The following is a 19,201-nucleotide window of genomic DNA, read 5'->3' on the forward strand; positions in this document are numbered from 1 at the left end:
AACCTGAGTCTGTTTGAGTCAAATGTTCTTCAGAAATATTGTAGACCCAAAAGGAATAAGGATCCCAAGAAGAATGATTAGCTGTCTAGAAACCTTTTCAGAAAAAATTGAACTAATGGAGCAGGTTGCCTTGAGAAGCTGAGGGGGTTTCTAAGAATAGGTTAGAGAACATCTGTCGGAAATGGTTAAATTATATTTGATCTTATCTTGTAGGAGGGGAAGAGACTAGCTGGCCCTTCAACATCCCTTCCAGAGCTATTTTTATGTTTCCATGACAACTCTTTTGCAGATAGATTTTTCTTTGTATCAAGGCACTGGGATACTCTAAGGTGACTCATGAAAGCAGATTTTGGGACTTGACACTTAACACCTACATGTGCATTGCTAATAACAGTTTTCCCCTAGATTGATCCTCATATTAATTATTTAAGGACAGTTTTTAAAAATAAATCTGTCGTGATGCCCTTTCTACCCTGTTCACACCCTCCTATTGAAATTCAGCCAAGGATGGGATGACAACAGAGAGATCGCACCCAGTTTTGGTTAGACAGAGAGGGAAGAACAACATTTCCTGCAATCACTACTAAAGGAAGTTCTTCTAAATAAGATTTTCCAACTGGAATTTGCCCAGGTATCCCAGAGTTCACATCATTGCTCTTTAAAAGGCAATGTTAGAACAAGTGGCTGGATTTGCATTGCCTGGCCGAGATGGGACTGTGCAGCTGCAGCCTGGGGAAGGTCCTGAGGAGGAACCGAACACAGTGCAGAACCAGTGCAGAAGATGCTGCCAGCTTGGACATACTGAAAAGGAAGCCAAAGAAGAAGCTGCAAACCAAGAGACCACAAATCAGCCAGGACTGATAAAGAAGTACTCAACAAGCAAATATTCTTGGCCAGGGAATGTGCTCTTACAGGAGGTTTCTGCACCAGCACTAGCACAGATGATGGAAACAGCTATCGAGTGACAGTGAACTGGTCAGATACACCAGGGGAGATGGGGGAAATTCACTTTGCCTTTTAGAGACAAGCTTATATTTTCCTCCCTAAGTGGTATTCTACACCCTCCTTATGTAACTGTAGGAAAATGTTAGCTAACAGGCTCTGGTCTGCTACCCTGAGCAAACTCTTAACCAGCCTGGCAGGCGGCTTGGCAATTGCCTAGCATTCAAAAGCCCGGATGGAAAATTCTGAAACAGAAGCTCTTGCCACGTAGCGCATTGGCATCCTGAGGAAAAGGCCTTGGCCTGGAACCAGGTCCTTCTGAGTAACAACATCAGCCCCTGGGACGAGTTAGCATGGATACTTTTTAATTGTAATTTACACACTGCTTAAAGAATTTTAGACAGTGACAGAAGCACAAGAGTAGTAAGACCACACAAGCACCTACTAAGACATAAAGACAACAATTATGAACTGATGTTACATGGTGTTAAAAAACCAACCATTTGCCTTTCCCTCCCTCCAAACTGTTTTTCTTGAATTTTTTCCTTTTGGTGCACCCCACTTCAGCTTCACATGACATTCCCACAGGGCCAGCCCAGGGCACATGCCCATGGAGAATCTGCTGATCCCCCAGCATATATCCAATGCCCCTTCACAGGCCTTGTTGTCTGGGGCTGCAGCCAGCCAGCCAGAGCAAAAGCTGGGCCACCTGGGCCAGGGAAGGTGTCTCACCCTGTGGCTGTTCTTACTGAGCAAGGCAGCAGCAGAAACAGAGTGAGGAGCTGGGCCAGATTCACATCTCACTTGGGCTAGCATTTAACTTGTGCATATACTGGTGTGCAGCTGTGGAGAGAGAGATCAAAGTGAGCTATCATGCTCGAAAGAGAATACAGAGCGGAGGCAGCCCTAGGTCAAAGTCATAGGAAAGGCACTGGGATGCTTACTTGCATTTATAGGTACTCTATACATTATATTATACATTATGCTCTTCCTGCCTCTGCAGTCAGCCAGCAATCCAGAACTGCAAGTTCCTGAGGAAATGGCCTTTAGGTCTTCCACCTGTCCCCGGTGTGACTTGTGGAGATCTCTCCGCTGCTCTGGGAGCATGCAGGACGTGGGCTGGGACAACTGGAACTGCTGCAGTCAGACAACTTATTTAACTGCTGAAAAGCTTCCCTAGCATCCAAGGAAGGTACAGAGATGAAAATATAACAGGCTAAAAGGAACAGTAGGGTCCCTCATAGAAACGTGAGATGAAGATGCGTAATTTTATTTTTGGTATCATTCAATCCTTTCCCCACACACAACAACATCCAGGCAGAAGAAAGGGTTCCTTGACTGTGCTTCTCAGTATTACCAAGAGTGGGTGATTCCAGCTGTAACTCTAGCTACTTCAGATTAAGTATCTCTGGTCTAAGGGACTTCTTTTTATTCCTTCTGTAGTCAACAGATAGAGCAAGGCAGCTGCAAAGGGCTGATTCACCTCACCCTAAAATAGATGGAATGAGTCATGACCAGACAGGCTTATCTCCTTTCACTGATTATAGAGAGACCAGACAAATATCTTAGGTGAGATGCCATGACTTTTAGATGGCTAAAATTAAATGTGTGGCATCCCACTCTGTAATCACAGAGGTCTGTAGGTTTCCTGGCCCAATGATTTTTCTGAGAGAGGGAAGCTTTTCCATCTTTCACTTCTGATAAAATGGTATCAAGTGTTCTTGTGTATTTAGAGAAATGTAGCCCAAACAGAGGTCTCAGCTCTCAGCACAATAGCAGAAATTCCAGAGGAGGATAAATAGGGCTCTAGGCAGCAGGACACGAAGAAAATCCAGTCTAAGTTATGTGTGCTCCATAGTGACTTAACAGAATGGGAAGTGTTTATTATTAGTAAAATGCATTTGTGGTCCCCCAGCACCACTTGCTCTTGCAGTTGAACAAACACACCATGGGATACTTTCTGCAGACACTGAACAAGAAACCAGCTGAAGTGCTAGAAAACGACAAGATGCCGAAACCCAGGCCTTTTTCTGCAGGCATTTTGTGTAAAATCTGCAGTCTCTTCTCCTCTGTCTACATGTTAAGAAATCTCTTTCCTCCTGACAGAGAAGAGGCGTAAGGTTTGCCACAAAAGAGTAGGAATATAGCCTACTCTTCTCAAAGCTTCTCAAAATTTCAGCATGTTTTACAGAATAATAAATAATGGCCTGTGGCATTGGTTAGGGCAAAGCTGCTAAAAACAAGTGAAGTCAGTTTTGCTGGATAAAGTATTGAGCAGGTTGATTATGAGGGTGAAATATCAGAGCCCAGAAAAAACTGGGGCAGTGGGATGGAGAGGGAGAGCAGAGCTTCTAGCAGAGAGCAGAGTGATGCCTTTGCACTGCCAAGCACATTTCTTGCAGTGTCAGTATTGGCTTTGACTGCATTTTCCACATGACATCTGCCAAGGGGGAAGAGTTGGAGAAGAATAAGGTCTCAGGACAGTGGCAGTGTCTTTGGAACTTGTGGTGGAAATTGAAACACCCCAGCATAAACAACAGGCCTGTGACTCATGCTGCAAGGGACACTATGTGGGTATAGACTAAGACCTCAAGAAAAAAGGGTGAGTTGCTGCTTGGCAGTGTCTAGAACACAAACCAAAGCAAATATACTTCACCACAGCTGTATTGAAACTGGGGAGACCATTTAGCCAAAATTTCAAACAGCTGCCTGGGCCCGACCACTTCTGGAACACTTGTAGCAATTTATAGTATGTTTACATCACCTCCTGTGATGAGGGAGGTCTCCATCACTCCCAAGTTAAGGAAGAGTTAAATAAAAGCATCCCAGGATCCCAGGGCTACCTGACTTGTAGGCTCAGAAGACCTAGTAGATAACTACATAAGGGAGCAATCCACTGGACAGTTGCAGTCGTGAGGAGTTAAAATCCTTGCTTCCCCTTTCTTTAGACAAATAAATCTTTCTGTGGTTGCCTGGAAGGAAAAGCAGGCTGTGGTATGTGGACATCTGGGAGAGATTCAGGCCACCCTTTGTGGTGTGGGGGGAGACCAGTGTGGTGAGGCTGCCGCAGGCTGCTAGATGGTTTGGCAGTGGTCTTACAGCTCCTGCTTCACTTGCAGCTGCACTGGGACGTAATGTCCCCCAGGAGCCCACATCTGAGGGAGATGGGCTTGTCCACACCAGGTTGTTCTGTATGTACCTTCCTGTCCCTGGACTATGTGGCTTGCCAAGAAAATAGGTCTCTGAAAAACCTCATGGAACAGAAACATAGGACTTGTCAAAGAAACAGCAGAATAATGAAATGAGTGAGTTAATACCTCTTGGAACTCCCTTTCCAGCATTTCTGGGTGTGCCTTCCTATTTACATTTGGCAGTGTTTTTCTCACACCATAAGGACAAGTGGCACAGACTTTGCTTTTCTGCATGGAGGCACGGAGAAGCCTGGCAGAGTCAGACCCCATTGAGCTGCTCAGAGAAGACTGTGCTTTCTTCTGAGATGTCCCCATCTGAACAGTCTCCTTGAATGTCTCCTACTGGGAGTCCAGAGGCACAGCAGCAGAAAAACTCTCTGTGCTAACACTTCCATGCAGAGTTTTTTGCAAACACTCAAACATGCCAAGTGTAAAAAAAAAAAAAAAAAAGCATTTTACCTAAAGGAAATGACTTCTGCCAGACAATGAGCTCTCAGATCCCTTCCAGACGGAATTTGTATTTTGAATCATCACTGTGCCCCAAGGAACCATGTTACGGAGCAGAGGCACTGACCTTGGAGGAAGTGGAAAGGTTTGCATGGCTCCTCTGTGCCTGCTGCAGGTGGGAGCTGACACTCCTTTCAAAGGACATGCAAAGTTCATGGCAGTACGATGATAGGTTTGAAAATAGACATGGGATGAAGGCGCTGAAGGGCTCAGTGCTTTTGGAGGTGGTTTGGTTTCTCCCAAATTGAAACAGGGGCACTTAAATAGGTTATGAGCATGGGAAGGAGTCCCAGCTGCAGGAAGAACATATAATGGGGCAGTAATTGTGACTCCAAATGCAATGAAGTACAGCAATATCAAAGTGATGCTGATACCAGCTTTGTGCACCCTGCTGTGGCATTATGGCCTGACACAGCTGTTTTCTGCATTGCCTCATTGCGCGGCCGCTCCCTCAGAGCTGGAGTCATGCCTGGCCACTCTGCTCCGTGGGCTGGCAGCCCTCGCTCCTCTTCCCTGTGAAGAGCTGGAGCAGAGCAGGGCTGCCTGCATAGTATGGAGCCCCAAAGTGGGTTTATGTCCTGCTTTCAAGAGAGATATAGGAAAAAAGCCGTCCTATGTAGTAAGCTGTGCTGTGGAGCGATAGTCACAGGGATATGTTGTCATTTCCTAGGTAAATCATATCACAGGGGGAGCAGAAGGCTTGTGGCTGCCCAAGAGACACAAATGCACAGCTGGCCCTGACCCTCACAGCCTCTTTGTCCAAAGACTGGTGGTATCATGCTATGAGGTGAATCATAGTGCTGGTTTCCCCTGCTTTTATGAAAGATGCAAGTGGTATTGCCCATGGCTGTTACATGATCTGCTTCCTTTTTAAAATGTTCTTCCAAAAACAACATTCCTTCGGTATTATCTTCTCTTTTCTCTCCTTTCCCCTTCTTCCTAATCCCTTCTCCACAGACTGGTCATTTGTCACTGTCTTCTTAGACTAAATCCCCCATCAAATCGTCCACCAGAAGTGGAGAAAAGGGGGTGCAAACATCCTGCATACCAGTCCTCAAGGCTTCACAATGCTTTGCACAGACAAGTCGTATTTTCTCCAAAACTTTCCATAATCACTCCTGTCTCAAAACAGATTATCTCAGGGGATGAGGTGGGCAGTAGAGTGACTTGTAAATGCCAAGAAAACTTAGTGTGGGGTGCTTGAGGAGCAGCAAAGGATCTTGTTTTTCTCTTCTCCATCAGTCACTTACCCAGGCTTGGCACTCAGTGAGCAGCTGGTAGATTTTTAATTAAAACATCCACCCACAACTTCTACTTGGTTTTAGTTTTACAACACTGAAATTACCAGCGGGATGCTGTGAATAAGCTCATGTAATTTTTACAGGAGGTCAGGTACTAATTTCGACCAGCTTAACTCAAGCACTTCACTACAGGTTTTTATAAATAGGTTTTCAAACAGCTGAAGGCAGGGGACCAGGTCAGAGCTCAAGGTAGGGCAGCTTGTAAAGGGAAAGCAGGCCAGGGTGAGGAGAATACCAGATTGTACACAGTCTAGCACTGCTGTGGTTTTAGTCTCTTAGGATTAAATAGCTTCACTGAGAGCAGCCAGAAAACAGTTCCAATGTACACTGCAGCTGCAAGCAGCGTAGGCACAACCTGAGGAACAAGGCGGTGCCACTACTCCCAGGTAGTCACATACCTGAAACCAGTTGCCATTGCTCACGGCTAATGTCTAGACTGTGCTTTCACTCATCTCCCTCTGAACAGCCCCCACCAGTGGCTAAGAAATGTCCTCAGGCGGGGTGTGGAGGAAAAAAGCCAAAGGCTCTTGCTTAAACCAGTCCTGTGCTTGCATTTGCTTCTGAGGAGTCACCCCCAGCACCGCGGACAAACCAGAGAGCAAAGTTTTAGACCCTCAGGACTGGATCTCGTTTTCTGGGAAGTCAGTGACTAATCCCCGAGGAATGGTTGCGGGTGGGAGATGGCTGCTGCAGAGTGCTGCTGCCTCACAGCTCAGCTCGCCCCTGATGGTGGGCTGAACAGGGCTCCGAGGAGCTCCACAGTAAGCACACTTCCTCGTGTTGCCCAGTAACTGCGAAAACATCGCTGTTTCTCATGCTGATCCTTCCCATGCAGCCCTGCCAGCCCAAGCAGTTCACCTCTGGCTGAACTGATTATCACAGAGATGCTGGATGAAGAGTGGTCAGACAGACAACAGGGAAAGGGGTGGACTGAACTCTCCTGGTGATGAAATTCGAAATTTCCTCTCCAGGAGAACACTAGCTATGCCTTACTGGGGAAGAAGTGACCATCAGGAGCTGCATGCTTTCATTGATGGGGAGAGCTGGAAAGAGAAAAATGGGAGGACAAAACTTGCTTCGTACTTACTTTCATACCCTTCAAATCTGAAGACCTGAATTCATCTAAACCATCTAAGGGGATCTAAACCTCACATTTCACCTCTTGGGGTAGAGTCAGGCTAAAACACCCACCCCCTGTGGCCCTCCTTCTAAGTCAGTGTCAGAAATAAGAGTCTGTGCGTTGGAAAGCCCCTTGTTCTCCAGCAATGACAGCAAAAGCTGGGAAACTAACCCATTCCTGGAAATCCCCTGTGGCTCCAGCAGCTCCAGGCTGAAGAGAGAAGCCAGAAATTACCAGTATCGCACTCTGGGAAAGCCCAACCAGCCTGTTGGGCTGGACAGGGTCTGAGGGACAGAGCACCACAGTCACTGGGGCATGTTGTAAAACAGCAGCACTGGGAGCTGCTGGGTGGTGAAGGACAATGGGAGAGGGTGGTGGAAAGGAGCCTGGGCTTTTCCAGCAGGGAATAATCCAGGAAAATGAAGATGGCTGAGGGGATTTTCCTCTCCTTCCCCAGACTCCCATGTGGGACAGGAGTTACCAGGGGCCATCTGAGACAGAGCGGGACCAGCATCTGCTTCCTCTGCATTTTCATTTTGTTTATATATGTGTATCACTGTCTGGAAGAAATGTCTTCTACATTCCAGGCAGGGATAATGAAATCCATTCAGGGCAGGCAGAATGGGGATGACAGGTAAGGCATCCCAGACAGCCCAAGTCAAGGCCTTGGCTGTGTGCAGGCCACATCATTGTCATACACCCTCACACACAGGACTCGGCTTCCTTCAGCCTCCTCCCCCTTTCTCCCACTGATCCCTTCTCTTCCCCTCCATCCGGTTCCCGGGGGAACCAAAGTGCACTTAGGAAGATGCAACTCATCATCCTGGGACTCGCTCAGAGTGTTCAGAACTACTTTCTCGTTAGGGTTTTTCACATCAAATTGGTTTGATAAACGTTTTGACCTCTGCATACCACTGATAAACTCTGAGGGCTGCCCCCCTCCTCCCTCTAACCTTACTGTAAATATCTTGCAGATGCTCTGCTCATTTTTGTTCTTTTACAGCCAGCTGGCAACTTTGTTGGCATGCCAAAGAATTTCAGACCTTGGAGCAAAGCAACCTTTTAGTCTTCAGCTCTGAATCTTTTCTCACCAATATGTGAATCAGTTGATATTTTTAAGACTTCTATTTAATTTTGCCCTTAGACCATTGGACCAAAAGTGTAGTCTAGAAAATGCTGTCCATTAGAATGAGAATATCAAATGCATGCAGCTGAGAAACATTATGGAAAGGGCCAAGTGAATTTCACAGAAGGTTAATGCCTTCAGACAAAATATTTGAACCAGTCTATAACATTTTATAATATGGATAGAATTTTCTATTAAATTCCTTAGATGAGGCTAAAAGTTCACCTGGAAGGATCTCCTTCAGTATTGAATTTTCATTTGTTGGGTACATCTCAGACATTTCCAACTCTGTTCCCACATTATAGCATTATTTTCATCCTTATGGCATGCTAAAGACTTTCCATAGAAGAAGAAGCAGTGCAGCTGACAGGATCTGCTAGGTAGTACCACTCTAGGCATCAGCATGCACAAACTGCATTAAGACCATGAGCCTGACATCTGAGGAATGTGCACAAAATCACGGGAAAAATGTGCTGGACACAGTTGATTTGGAGCCCCTGTGGTGCTGTGTGCTGTGCGAGGAAGAAAGCCAGAGAGAGATGAATTCAGTTCTCTCTCTGTCAGTGGTGAGAAGAACAGAGGAAGCGCAGGCGAGGCAGGTTTGAGGCTGGTTCAGTATAACCTGTCTTTAATGGAAGCTCATTAGTTTGGACTCTGGGCCACACAAACCCAGTCACACGGCTCCCAGGCAGCCTCGGGTGCAGGCAGGGCGAGGCTGTTCTGCTCACCATGCACCACACAGGCAGATGCCCGGAGCAAGAGGCTTGTCTGAATGAAGCCAAGTTAAGCCTGTGGTTTCCAAGTGTTCCGAGCACTCGCTCCTCTCCCATCGCCACCCCCATGGTATTCCCACGCAGCAGCCGGAGGAGCTCTGAAGCAAATTGCAAATGGGCACTGCTTTTTCCTGCTTCTCCTCACAGTAATGACCCTCTCCAGCACGTAATATCACATGTGGCACCATAAACATGAGTAACAGGGAGGCGTGAGGGTGAGGTAACCAGAGCGTGGGTACAAACTGGTTAGGCAGGTGTAGCTGTTGGGTAAAACATCTACAGAGTTTGGCTCTGAAATGGAGGGGTTAATCTGTGAATAAGTGGGAGAAAGGTGCAATAATGTGAAGATCAGCTGAACATGGTGGGGTGGACAAAGACAGGAACAGAATAGGAGTGGAAAATCAGGGAGGTCTAAGAAGCACCAGGAGAGGATGGAGCAGTGAAACTGAGGTAGAACACCATTTTGAGGAGAGTTAGGCTGCTGAGTGAAGAGAATGAACAGAAGCCAGATTGATGGCATGTCAAACAGTTCTGGAAGAGACAAATCTAAAATGAAGTTACAGATCCCGTTTCTGAGGCAGAAGTGATTGATTTGTGCATCACTGCTACTTTTATCCAGCCTACTAAATGAAAGGTTGTTTGCTGTCACACCATGATTCAGGCATTTTCAAGAACCATTGCTGGAGGCCACAGCTGAATACATCGAGCAGTTGTGTCTAACTCACTTGAGTGGATGCACTGGTAAAGAAGACACTGTTTTAAAATCTTTGTGGATGCTCAAGTAAAAGTTCCTGTTCCCTGCACATACAGTATTTCCACATTCTCTTTTCTCCTCCATATGCCATCTTTCCTTCTGACTTGTGGTCTGGATAAAGAGGCAATCACACCAAGTCAGGAGACCAAAAGGTATAGGAAGTCTGCCTGACCAGCTGCCTACTGACTCCTGGCAAGCGAGAAGGTTAAAGGAATGGATTCAGAGGCCGTGTGTGCAGAGTCAGACTGAGACACAGCTCAACTACTTGCTTCCCCTGGCTCAGCACCACCTCTGAACCACATCCCAATTCATCAGCTCCTGACAACTGAAACAGTCTCTGAGTGCCCCTGGGATGAATCCCTGCCTTGCCACCGCGTCAGCTCAAAGCCACCCTGCCTGTCCCCACTAGCATCAGCCCTAACCTTTTGCAGTCCTTTGGGATGAATCCCTCCCAGTCTAATCAGCGCGATCAGACTTTCCCCTTCCTGTCACAACTGATGTCAAATTGAATCAAGGTCTGACAACCTGAATTTCCCAGTCTGTCATTACACCCTTATTTATTATTCCTCTGTTTTTCCCTTCCAGACCCGGTGCTAAGTGGGTTATGAAGTCAACCAGCCTGAACCCGAGTTCTTAGCAGTGACCTCTTCACCTGTGATGTAGGGAAGTCCTGCAGCCCACAGCAAGCTGGGGCAGAGGTTCCCAGTGGCCTGACCTGCCTTACGGGTGTAAGATCTCCAGCAGCAAACCAAAACCACTAAACAAAATATAAGTGTTTTGCAGAAAATACATAGCATGGTATGAACACAGTGGAGCCAAGAAGGAGGAGTTCAAGAAAAATTTAAGACAGGGGCCTTTCTAATGGAGGGACAGGCAAGATGGGAATCAAGACTCAGGACTTGAATATCACAGTTTGATTAAATTGTGTTGCTTTCTCATGGACATGAAAGTGCCAGTGTAGCTAGAGGGCTGTAACTGAGGAGACAGAAGGGGTCTGGGTCACCTGGTTGCTGAGGCTGGGGATGCCAGCACGTGTATCCCAGCATCTGCAGTAGAGAGCAGGCCAGAGGAGTTACAGAGAAGGGACCGGCCAGCAAAGCAGTAAAGGACATTTTCTATTTTGTTTACTTATTGTAACCTTGTTTCCAGCCTTGTAATGCAAAGCCAGATTCTGTTTCCTCCTGACTAAACTCTTCCTCTGTCTTTATCCTTACATTCCTTTGCATCTGGAGGGAGTCCATATGGGACTCTCAGACTCGGTAGCTTTTTTTTTTGTTTCCGATAACTAATGTAAATAAAGCACTGTGTACCCTCCCCATCTTGGGTGTTTGCACTGTGACATCTGTTTAGCATCATAAAATACAAGGACCTTCCCTTGACTCCTTCAAGCTGAATGAAATGGGAAGTAGACAACATGGAAAAGAAGTTAAAGAAAAGCAAGACATTGTATACACAGACATACTCTGTCAGAGGCCTTACACATCAGGAACTGGTTCTTATCAGCCTGTGGGCACACGACCAGGCAGTCTGCAAAGTTGCTAGGGCACAGGCACACAACTGCAGCACCTGCAAAAGCTGTTTTGTGATTACATGGTTACGTAATACAGTCTGATGTAATGTGAAACTACACCTGAAGTTGCTAAAAACCTGGCAAGTAAATGTGAGGTTCAGTTTGGCATAGATCTTCAATGCACATATAAAAAAGCCAACAGCCTCCTGCATGCATATGTAAATCAGCTCTCAGGGCACATATTTGAGTCTGTAATACAGGTTTAAGTGTAGATGGCTTTCAACTTCAGACACTTTGCTCCACTAGGTTGGATCTAACTGAGTTATTTTATTCCCAAGAGAAGCAGCTTTGTGTGGAGCAAAAGGGGCATGAATCAATTCAGCAAATAAGGCTTTATATCTCTGTTTGCTTGCACTATCTCTTACCCCACCAGGTCCTCAGAAGCCACTGATGCCTTCGACTTCTACTGTCCACCAAGGATCCCCAGGCTGATATATCTGTGTCCTGCTGATGCAGCTACCGTCCAGATGAGCCCATTTCTCCCCAGTAAGGCAAAAGGTAACATAAGTCCTGTGAAAGTTATTCTGTTCTCATTTGGACAACAATCTTTATAAAGAAATCTGTCTCTCTTTTAAATCCCTACAATTTACAGAAGGAAAAAGGAAGCACAAAACAAACCTAAGTTTAAATGACCTGGACATGGGCCTCACCAGAAAAATCTAAAACGGTTCTGTGGTCACAAGAACAATTTTCACTCCATGTTTCTGGACTTCGTAACACACCACCAAAAGCACTCGACATTGGGAAAAGTAAGATCTCTTAATGGAAATATTATAGAGTTGTAATTTGCTTAGGCAGCAGTTTCTGTAAAAAGATTTCTTACTATTCTAAGGAAATGAAAAACGTGTGTTTTGGGTTCATATAAAAAGCGCAGCCTTTAGCAGAGAGAGGCCAGTAAACAGCAAGTGTGTTTCAGCAAAAGCCTTGGTGTAGTGCTATTTTAAGGACAGCTGGATGCAAGTAGAGGCTGCTCTGCTGAAAGATTTTAACAGACTTGTATGGACAAGATGTTTCATTTGAAATGTAATGGATGGCATAATCAATATTAAATGTGCTGAAACTGGTTTAGGATGGACCTTACTGTGGGCTTGAGCTTTGCTGCCATTTAGACCAGCATAATTTCCGTGTCATCAGAGTTACAATTCAGAAGGCACAAATCAGAAAAATTTTGTCTTTGCCCATGCTTCATTGTCATGATACCATTAGACCAGCAAGATCTGCAGAGGAATGCTACCTTCACCTTAGCCTGCTTGCCAGATGCTCTTGCAGGCTAAAGGAACATTTTGCATTGTCATGATACCATTAGACCAGCAAGATCTGCAGAGGAATGCTACCTTCACCTTAGCCTGCTGCTAGATGCTCTTGCAGGCTAAAGGAACATTTTGCACAAAATGATAGATGGCTTGTTTTTCTCAGGGTGCCCTCTGGATTATAGTCTGGAGGCTCAGGATGTATCTACTTGTAGTGCCAAAACGCAGGGAAAGCTACATGCTTATTTACAGGATTTACTTAGTACATATTGAAGTGTGAAACCTCAGTGGATATCTCTGAGTGAATTATAAGGATTGTACTGCTGGCACAGTGGTAAAGCAGAAGCATGGAATTGTACACATTGAATTACATTTCCAAATACTTTGAAGTGTGGCGGAGGAGTTAATATATACAAAATCACTCTTCTTCTGTTATTAAATCCATTAGTTATCTGTGAAACAAATACCTTTGAGTAGGTCTTGGCTGCCATTAAACAGTGCTATGGAGGAAGAAGTATTTAAATGGGATAAGTGACTTCAGGTGTAAGCCTTTCTAAAATAATCGAATGTTCAAAATATTTCAAGCACTCACATCAAAAAAATCCAGATCTTAATTTTCTCTCATATCCAACACCCTAAAAAGGAGTCACCCAAAGACATCATTTCGTAATGACAAATTGGTATCAGGTCTTTGCAAAATTTAGCTCTGTAGCTTAATCTGAAACTGAATCGCTTTGCATTTTCAGCATATCCAGATTAAGCATTTAGATCTGGTCTTTTTTTTAATAGACAGTGGCCCAGTTGAAATGCTTCAACAATAATTGAAACATGCCCAAGGTCAGAGTGTTGGTGAGGATCCAGATTTCTAATTCTGGCTCCTCTCTAATTTAAAACCCCTATTTGATGAATTTACTCAGAATAACCAAACCTGAAAGCTAAATGGACTTGTGGTCATGCCTGTAAAACAAGTCTGGGTTTTTGGTTTTTTTTTTACTGGAAAGAATTTATATTCATCACACCAGGAATTTAGACTGACTTCTATCATTTTATAGTACTATTGTGTCAAGGAAATGGGAGGAGCCGAGAATTGTACTGGGTGCCTAATAAAAGAGATATGACAACTGAAAATCAGCTTGAACAGGGATTGTCTAACTACAATATTCCTACTTAATAGTGAGCACATTCATGTTAGACAGATAATGGTTTTAAGGAGCAGCTCACTTGCACATCCAACACCCTAAAAAGGAGTCACCCAAAGACATCATTTCGTAATGACAAATTGGTATCAGGTCTTTGCAAAATTTAGCTCTGTAGCTTAATCTGAAACTGAATCGCTTTGCATTTTCAGCATATCCAGATTAAGCATTTAGATCTGGTCTTTTTTTTAATAGACAGTGGCCCAGTTGAAATGCTTCAACAATAATTGAAACATGCCCAAGGTCAGAGTGTTGGTGAGGATCCAGATTTCTAATTCTGGCTCCTCTCTAATTTAAAACCCCTATTTGATGAATTTACTCAGAATAACCAAACCTGAAAGCTAAATGGACTTGTGGTCATGCCTGTAAAACAAGTCTGGGTTTTTGGTTTTTTTTTTACTGGAAAGAATTTATATTCATCATACCAGGAATTTAGACTGACTTCTATCATTTTATAGTACTATTGTGTCAAGGAAATGGGAGGAGCCGAGAATTGTACTGGGTGCCTAATAAAAGAGATATGACAACTGAAAATCAGCTTGAACAGGGATTGTCTAACTACAATATTCCTACTTAATAGTGAGCACATTCATGTTAGACAGATAATGGTTTTAAGGAGCAGCTCACTTGCACACCCACACAGCCCTAAGCAGCGTGCAGGCACCCTTTCTGGCCTGCCTGCAGTCCTGCTAGGGCTGCACTCACATGGGTTTCCCAGTTCACAAATGCCTGGCTGAAGCAATGCAGGACGAGCTGACCTGTCGTGTGAACTTTTCACGGTTGTTTTTGTGCTGTCTGGACCCTGTGGAATGTGTAAGTTTCCTGTTCACCAGTGTACCATGACTTGCATTTTGGGCAGGGAAACATGTAAACATAATTAGATGGCTGGCAGCTACAATTCCCTTTGAAAATGCTGTCAAGATTTGTGCCATTCATTTCTATTTTATTTGGGATGGATTAATCTGATATTGCTTGAGGCTAACTTGCCTATTGCCTTAAGAATTTGGGAGTTTCCCAGCACACTGTTTATGGGTTGCATGTGCCTGTCTGTCTGGAAAAAAAGGTGATGCAGAAATGGTATGATTTTCCCAAGTCAAGCACTCTTAATTTTAAGCTGTGATGTGTCATCTGGTTTCTTTCTGGTTTTCCTCCCAAGTATCAGGATACACAGCTTTCAAATACCCGCTAGCAGCAGGGTCTAGGTTTTTATAACTCAAAAAACATGTGTATTTCCCTGCTGAGGGTGATGGGCTGAAAACAGTTATTCTGCTCCCAAAGCAGCCTCCTCCTCTGTCGATGCTGCTGCTCTCTGTGGTGAGGCTGAACTGAATCAATGTAAGGCCAATACATTATTGATCACCCTCTGGGCAGTCATAACAAGATTCGCAGCTTCAGGGGCTGTAGGAAAAGGACAAAGGAACTGACAAAGGCCAAGGTCTGTTGCTGGAGGTCAGCAGTTCCCTCCTCTAATTAGACACACAGATACCTGATTTTTCTAGAAACTGCAGACTGGGAACGCCCTTTTCACCCACCTCCCCAGTGGCTGGGTAGGAGATGCAGACTTCTGGTGTTATTGCCCTTTACATTTCTCAAAATAAGAGGACATAAGAACTTGTAAGGACTCTAACAGCAGGCCTTCACAGCAGTTCTCTGGAACCAGATAAGGATTTACTACCCTGTCTGTGCTGGGGGGGAATATCACAGGCAGATTTATTTCAACGCATCAGGACTTTATGCTGACTGTGATTGCATTGAATAGACAGAGAGGCTTTTCTAAATTGCTTTTCCAAAATATTAAGAAATTAATTAAAAAACTAATAGGCACAATGAGGATATACAGAGCGCTCATAGATGAGCTCCTAAAGCCAGCCTGTGAGAACTGCTTGATAGCTGGTGACAGGGATGTGCATTGACACCCACAAAACCCAGGATGACCTTCCCTTATTTTTCTCTTTTTGTTTCATAATGGTTTCCCTTTTTCTGCCACTATGTTCAATAGAGATGCCCATGTCAAATACTTTATTTAATCTTTAAAATATATTTTCTACTTTTCTTTTGTCCATTCTGGACACAGAATAGAATCTCAGAATGGTTTGCTTGGAAGGTACCTTAAAGATCATCTCGTTCCAGCCCCACTGCCATGGGCAAGGACACCTTCCACCAGACCAGGCTGTGAAGACTTGTGAAAAGTCCCTTTCCAGATTTCTTGCAGGCTGCTTACAAGTACTGGAAGGTGCTATGGAGTCTCCCCAGGGACTCCTCTTCTCCAGGCTGAACAGCCCCATCTCAGATGATGTTCACAGGAGAGGTGCTCGAGCCCTCTGATCACCTTTGTGCACTTGTCAGGACTCTGTGTATGTCCCTCCTGTGCTGGGACCCCAGAGCTGGATGCAGTGCTCCAGGTGGGTCTCAGCAGAGCGGAGCAGAGGGGCACAATCCCCTCCCTCCCCTGCTGCCCACGGGGCTCTGGAAACAGCCCAGGATGAGGTTGGTTTTCTGGGCTGTGAGTGCACATGAGTTGCTGTGTCATGTTGAACTTCTTGTTGACCAACAGCCCCAAGTCCTTCTTCCCAGATCTGCCCTTAATGAAATCCTGGCACTTCCTTATTTTCCATGTGACTTAGCACAGTTTCCAGAAGGATCTGCTCCATGATCTTGCCAAGCACCAAGGTGAGACTGACCAATGTGTAGTTCCCTGGTTCTCCCTTATTTCCCATTTTACAAAATGTATATTTTATAGTGTGTGAATGACTTTTCCAGTCAGTGGGAATTTCACAACACTGTCACAACTTCTCTAAAATAATGGACAGTGATTTAGTCACTTCATCTGCCAGTTCCCTCAGGACCCACAGATGCATCTCCTCAGGCCCCATGGACTTGTGCTTCTTCAGACTCCGTAGATGCTCTTGAACCTCATCTTGTCCTACAGCAGATGGTTCTTCATTCTCCCAGTCCATGCCTTTGCCTTCTGTGACTCAGTCAGTGTGGCTGGACCACTTGCTGGTGAAGATTGAGGCAAAAAAGGTTGTTGAGTACCTCAGCCTTTTCCATATCTTGGGTAACCAGGTCTATTTTCTTCTGGAGAGGCCTCACATTTCACCTAGTCTTCTTTTCATCACTGATGTATCTGTAGAAGCTTTTCTTGTTGCACTTGATGACCTTGGTCAGATTTAATCTTGTCAGGCCTTTGTTTTCCCTAACCCAATCCCTGGCTGCTCAGACCATCTCTCTGTACTCCTGCCAGGCGAAGGGAGTTTCCATTTAAAGTTCAGGTTGATCATGCTGTGTACATAAACCAAATATACCCACAGCTCAAAAATGCACACAGAGCTCAATTTTTGGGGCAGAGTTACAGATTTTTCCTACTTTTCCTGGTGGCAAGGCCAGCATAAAGAATCCCCAGTGTACACTCTCTGGGATTTGAGCTCACAGTTTCCCCAGCTGAGCTGACAGAGTTACTTGGGAGGTCATTCTGCACACAGTTTTGCTGTGTTGGAAATTATAGGAAAGTATTGGAAAGTATAGAAAAATACCTAATTACCTGGAAAATACCTAATTTTATTTGGAAACTATCTAGGTAAAATCCTCCCTGCTTTTCAAAGTCAGAACACTTTTCCATTCCAACGTGGAAGTTTTGCTGAAATATGACCTTTGTATTTTTATAGCTGATCCAGATCAGGGTTATCATTAGCTTAAGAGTTTCCAAACATGCTCTCCCAACCCCTTCTCCTCCTCTCAGGCTACTAGCAGTCTGCAAAAACTTGTAACAGCCACAGAGGGATCTTTTACTTGAGGCTGTGCAGGAGAATTTTCTGATGAAGCCTCTAGCTAGTCTCATACCCATTCTGCTTATCTACCCAGGATGAAAACTATAGGAAATCCCAGTCTAGACCTAAATTCCTAAGCAACTTCTTTTTGTTGACTTAGAAAAAGAAAATACATTTCAGTGATGTCTTTAGAGCAATTAGAGAGGTTTTCCAGTGTCATCCGTTGTTACTTGCACATTTTTATTATTGTTTTTAAAAATATTTATAGAACACTTAGCCCTAATCACAGTCATAAGTTATTTGTCTCTCCCAGATTGTTACTCCTCAGAGGCAGAAGATGGACTAATGGAGGCAGATCTCAGCCTATGGGAAAGGACAAGGAGTTGTGCCTCACAGATCTAAGTTAATCACAGCACCCAAATTGCAATGATTTTTATCAGCAACTGGGTATGAACATGAGGTTTCTATTAAAAATCTTCTTTGGAAACATCAAAATTTATAAATAGAAGACAAGTCAACAGAATGATCAGATTGACATTCCCCCATACATGTTCTTTCTCCTATTAAAAAGCTTAGTTGTGATTTTCCCCGTAAACCCTGTTCAAGGGTAAGAAGCAAACCAAGCAAATAATGTTACTGTATTTTTATTCTCCTATCATTGCAAAAATTCTGTAACTTCTAGAGCTGTTTGCAAATAAACAAACAAAATATAAAGATTTACAGGGAAAAAAAGAGATGGATGTATTTTTATGGTTACAAGTGACCATTGTGAACATTCAACCTCATCACAGGTATAGCCTGTATTTCAGAATTTCTCTCAGTTAATCTTTTATCCAGTCCAATAACTTGCAAGAACTCACACTCATGTCCTGGGAGGATATCAGTCTTCTTTGGAAATTTGGTCTTCTTTGGAAATTCCTTTTTGGAACTGTGCTGAATGCTAGCGGACAGCAATCACTTTCCTCTAATTCCCCATCACATCAGTCTGAGATATTAATGTAATTTACAGATGTTCAGCGATCTCCTTTCACTGGCAGAGCCATGTTGATAAGGCTTAATATGAATGCAATGGAGTTTCAAATGCATAAATAAGTAAAATTCCAAGTATACATAGGGCCAGCTATAGCTACCTGACATGCTAGTGGGGAAGCCCAGGGGCAAACTGTGTTCTGTTACATCATGAAAATTGTGCCCACTTTGGCCTACCAGAAAATGGGAATTTATCCTCAGCTTTGATATTTTGTTCATGTTCCTTTTACCTTCAGGGCTTGCTCAAGTGCCCTTCTGCATTCTAAGGTAATTAATGGGGGAAGTGAGGAGATCTGTGTTCCAGGAAGGTAGTATGCTCTGGGAAGGGAGTATATTTTGAGGAGTGATGGTCTGGAAAATTAGTCAGATAGATGTAAGCTTCCTTCTTTCTGGTTGTCTGCTCTACAATATAAAGATTCTCACTGCTTGGGTACTCATACTTGGGTTTAACTCTAGATGTATTAATTAAAACATAATCTTAAAAAGGATCAGCTCATGATCAGCAGCCTAGAAAAGCTGAATCTCATTGTGAAGACTGCCCTCTCTGCCACAGCTCCTGGGAAGAAACAATGGATGGAAGGAGAGAGAGGGGAGGAGGAGAGAGAGCCAGTATCAAAACAAGAGTGGGAGAAACAGAGGCAAACAGAAGGGAACAAACCCCACAGGGAAAAGAAA

General features: G+C 44.3%; 1 long non-coding RNA gene across 1 annotated transcript in view; it reads left to right on the top strand.

Annotated features, from left to right (window-relative positions):
* Positions 1–13,501, top strand: part of LOC108445654 — a 20,600-nt gene extending 7,099 nt beyond the window's left edge. The window contains exons 2-3 of the long non-coding RNA XR_001860602.1: positions 11,658–11,782; positions 11,877–13,501. This is a non-coding gene — a long non-coding RNA (uncharacterized LOC108445654). The remainder of the gene's footprint in view (positions 1–11,657; positions 11,783–11,876) is intronic.
* Positions 13,502–19,201: the final 5,700 nt, after the last annotated feature.

Source organism: Corvus brachyrhynchos, unplaced genomic scaffold (genome assembly GCF_000691975.1).
Source record: "Corvus brachyrhynchos isolate BGI_N302 unplaced genomic scaffold, ASM69197v1 scaffold42, whole genome shotgun sequence".
NCBI classification, from domain to species: Eukaryota; Metazoa; Chordata; class Aves; order Passeriformes; family Corvidae; genus Corvus; species Corvus brachyrhynchos.